Source organism: Polypterus senegalus, chromosome 10, assembly GCF_016835505.1.
Source record: "Polypterus senegalus isolate Bchr_013 chromosome 10, ASM1683550v1, whole genome shotgun sequence".
In the NCBI taxonomy this organism is placed as follows: Eukaryota; Metazoa; Chordata; class Cladistia; order Polypteriformes; family Polypteridae; genus Polypterus; species Polypterus senegalus.
Genome location: NC_053163.1, coordinates 59,171,182 through 59,176,306, shown reverse-complemented (window position 1 = coordinate 59,176,306; position 5,125 = coordinate 59,171,182).

Here is a 5,125-nt window from a genome sequence, read left to right as displayed (position 1 = left end):
AAATAAGGGTTTGCTAGAATGTTTCAAATAAACAGATTATATTTATTAATAAACATTTTGCAGCCTAAGACATGTTTGCATTCTTTCTTGCTTATTTATGTACATTTTTCTAATACTAGATTACTTCACCAGGCAATATAAATCTACGACTTCTATTTTTGTCTATCTCTAAAAATGTAAATCACAAAGCTACATGCACAGTTACTTGACTGAAATGTACAAGGGAGTAATAGTGAAAGTATGTTAGTGTAGTCTCACACAGCTGTACTCGCACAGGGAATGGCCATCTGGATGTCCTGGCAAATGCTGCAGGGCCTGATTATTGAAGAGCTCCGGCTGTAGCACATCACAATATTATCTAATGTTAAAAAACAAAAATTGGTATTCAGTGTGGCTTTCAATACTGATTACAAGGAGCTTAAAGCTAACACAATATGTTCTAAATTTACATTCTTATTACAAACCAGTGATACGTATGTGCTGTTTATGACCGTCATTGCCATGTTTATTGCACTGTCAGCACATGCATACATAATTCATAAAGGTCAGACCAGTCACTCACTGTTAATACACCCTATGTCCAGCAAAATGCATTGGCCATTTTAAACAACAGGGTATGCAATTTCAAATTTTGTGGTATATTTTGCATTTGGACTAATAGTGAAAGAACTGAATTGGAATTAATTTTTATAACTATGTAACAGATTGTGCCCAGATAATATATTTGCATTTCAGCAAAAATATTCTCCCATAATCACTTTTTTCCAAAGTCAGCATTGAATATAAATCAATAAGCAACCCTGAACAAGACACCAGTGCATTGCATGGGCTACTCATGCAATAAAACATTCTGGACCAATTTAGGGTTCCAAATTTACTTGGCAAACATGTATTTGTGGTATGGTGGTAAAGTGACACAGACACAAAAAAAGCTTGAAGAACCAACACACTCAAGGAACAGGCTGGGAACGCAGGTTTAGACTTACACATTTCCCTTTGCAATTCTGTGAAATGTTTTATGCTTAGGTTTAAGTTGAAACGCTGAGATGAATGTTTTCACATTTTGATTTGATATTCAGTCAACTTTTTGGCTGTGTTTGACGCAGCTGCAGTTCTATACCATAGGCAGCAAGGTTTTTAGTCATATTATCTTCATAACTTAAACAACTTATGATAGCCTAAGAAAATTGAAAGGCTGATGAAGGCAAAGCTGACAAAAATGCACAAACAATCTCCTGCCATACTACTACTATGAGGATCTTTCATTTTGTCAAATTCAAAATGAACTTTATTGTCATCTCAACCATATACAAGTATACAGATAGACGAAATTGCAAAGCTCAGAGTCCACAGTGTAACAAAATGCAAATAATAAATTAAAAATAGAATTAAAATTAAAATTTAAAATTAAAACACAAGACAAGACATTTTGCAAAGACAAGACAAAGAAGTAGCAGCAATATTGACGTGTAGTTAGCAATATGAACATTGATGCAATGTATGGTATTTGCAATCTAGATACATCTCTATTTTGTTACAAAAAAAAACCAAAGGTCTCATCTTCGGCCTCATTTGACCATGTCATTCAGTTCCAGTCACAATCACATTAGCCAAACAACAGTTGGTTCAAGGTGGCATGGTGGTGTCTTGGGTCCTCACTGTGTGGAGTTTGCATGCTCTCCCTGTGTCTGAGTGGGTTGTCTCTGGGTGCTATGGTTTCCTCCAACTTTCCAAAGACATGAATGTCTGCACAAGTGTGTGTTTTTGGTGTGTGTTTTTGATGTGTGTGTTTGCCCTGAGATGAACTGGTACAGTGTCCAGGGTTTGTTCCTGCCTTGTGTCCTATTCTATCTAGGATTGTCTCCAGCCCCCTACCCTGGCTGGTTTTGATTATAAAATAACATGACAGTTAGTTCAATTTGTCTCTTGCTTTTAGAAAGGATTTTCTTCTGCCAACCCTTTGAGGTTGCATGCTGTCAAGGATACAGTCTACTGCACAGTACTTAATTTGGAGATTTGGTGACCTAAAGATTTAATCACACACTGCAGTTCTTTAGCTGTAACCATTTGATTGTTTTTCATCTCTCTGATAATTTTCCTTAGGCAAAAAAAACCATTACTTTTGGATTTCCTGATTACTGCTGTAAAAGTGCTAAGTAGTGTATATACTTTAACTTTTATATACTATTGTGTTTCCATCCCCGATTGATAAACATCAACAATTATTGATTTATCATGTCTTTTCTTTTTGCTATGATGATGAAGGACAGAAGGTTTTCATGTATTTTACTCTGGTAAAAAAGCAGGTTTTAAAAAATACTTCCTGTAAACTGAGTTGTGTATTACATGTAAATATACAGAATATAAATGCATATTTTATTGTTTTTGATTATATAAAAAATAAAGGATCAATTAATTGTAACATCCTGTTTTAGAGAAAAGAAACTAATACAATTATACTCATTTAAAATATTTATTTTGAAATTACTGTATTCAAATTGAAAGGTAGGGAATGGGGTATTTTGGTAGAGCTGTGTTAGATCCATGGAACCGACCAGGTTTGTTACTGGATTGGTCTTCTCTTGCACTGTAAACTTCATACACACAGAGTGACACTCACACGCAAACTCTATCCACACAGGGACTGAATATGAGTGATGCTTGCACAGCCTATCACTCCTCAGTACTCAGTACAGAGGGACTTACTAGCTACAGCGTGAAAAACACACAGGGGTCCTTTGATATAATCTAGATATAAAAGCTGACATACCTTGATCCCATAGAATAACATGGACACACTTGGTTGAAACTACTTACCAACCGTTTGCCAAGATGTTCACCCTACAGGCTCTTCCCACTCAGTCAGCTAAAACCCGTGAGAAAGACAGTGGCACTCTTCTCATATTAAGTGCCCTGTATTTACTTTATTACTCCAGACACTCTAGATATCAAAAAACAATATTAGCAAAGAAGTATTTATTAAAATGAGTATTAAAGAATTACTAAAGAAGTAATTATTAAAAGCGGATAATAGCAGTAGGGTGGAAGCGCATTGCCACACCTGCCACACAACCCCAAATTAGGACCTAAGTGCAGCTGTGCAAAGGGAGACACCTCAGCACCACACTAGTTCGAATGGAATGGAAAAGGATGAGGTTTTTTACAGTAGAAGAAAAAAAAATACCCTCAGAAATCTTACTGAAAAATTAACAGCAATGTCAAAAACGGATGTTGCTTTGGGCAGCTTTCAGGTTCAGAAATCAAGCTGATACATCTAAATGAATTGGTATCTCTTTCTCTGGCACATTTCTGTCTTTCACAATGTGCTCTCTCTTGATGTTGCTCTTTTGTCTGTAAGTTTATATAAATTTTTGCCATTATCCAAGGTACATAAAACTAAAAGCATATGTCCAAAACCAGTTGTCTTAGCTGAGATTTTTGACATCATAAGTGGGCGCCGACAGCACATCATTCTTGTATAACTTAGATACAGCTTAGGAGACCGTACTTTACATGCATTAGGTATCTCTTCTGAATTACAGATAGCAAAAACATGCATAGCCAAGCAATACATTCAATGTACAGTGCTGCAGAGCTGTTACAGTTTAAACTCATTTTTCAGCCATTCAGGAAATTCTTAAGTAAACACAAACGCATTAACAAACAAGGAACACATTTCAGTGAACAGGCAATAGAGCAGGTATTTTAATATAACATCCTGCTTAACCACAAATAAAGAATAACATTTATTTTTTAGAGTCCACTTTTTAAATGTTACAAGAAAAGTTCCTACAACATTAGTTCCGAAGAATTAATTTATCCATTAATAATATTTTGGTGCAATGGTCAGCTGACATTTGTAGATTCTGATTTACAGATATATGGGTACTGTAAAATAAAATAAATTTCATTACAGTCAATTTGAACAAAAATTGAAGCAGCTTGCTTTTTGTGTAATATAATGGAGCAGAATTATGATTCCTTTCCTCTGAAAGCAGTACACACTGTAATGAAATTTCAGAGGCTGTAAAAAATAAAGGCACATTGTTTTCCTAATTTGAGGATTATAAAATATACTGTAGCTCATTATGTGTGAATTATAGATTTTTTATTTGTTCAGCTTTAGTTTTGAGTCTACTGAAAGACATAGTCACATGGAAAATTAATGCTACAATAAGAACATTTTTATTTAAAAAATCATTTTTTTATTTAAAAAAAAAAGCAAATAGATGGGCATTTTAGAGACAATTTTTACCCCAAAGTCACAGATCTGATTAACCATGGCTTGACTGACCTATAATATGAATGCTTGTAAATCTTTTGCATGTTCATGGTAGCTGTGTGCTACATGTTTAGATGCAGGAGTTTCACTTTAAGTAATCCCATGTGAATTTTTAAGTTTCCTCACTGAAAACAATATCACCTCAGGTTTCCACATAATATAATGTATCCATTGCCTAATATGAAAAACACAGACATCTGCAGGCAGTAGATACTTGAATTCTAGCTCTTCAACTGGTTCATTTACTATAAATGAGAGGAGATCTATGATACTAATAATAAGTTCCTTGCTACATTTAGTTATAACTAGTCACTGAAAAATAATTATTGAATTGTAGTGCTTAATATATTGTACATATGAATTCAAGATGTACTGTAGAACTAATCTGAAATACACAAAAATGTCTTTTCAAGTAGTACCATCTTTTGAATTAATTGCATAATAATACAAAAGATGAGCAAGTAATTTTCTACTTTGTGCTGAATATGAGTTAAGTGTAAATCGCTTATCCATCAATGCATTATCATATCAGATTGTTCCATTTCATAGTTGGAGGAGCCAGAGCTTACCCTGGCAGTAAAAGATGCATGCAAGCAACAAGTCCATCACAGGAGACAATCTTGCACTGTAGGACAAAGTGGGCATTGCCTCATTTTGTTAGACTTTCAAAATCTCTCAATGTCATAAGTGCACTTCATGGAATATCCTCTGCCATATCAAGTTTGTTACTGTATAACAAGTTCATGATTAACTGGGTCAAATAGGCTTACAAGTTTTTATAATTTCTGTAAAGTATTTGGGTAGATGATAACATTATATGCATTACCGTGTCTGTGTTTACCT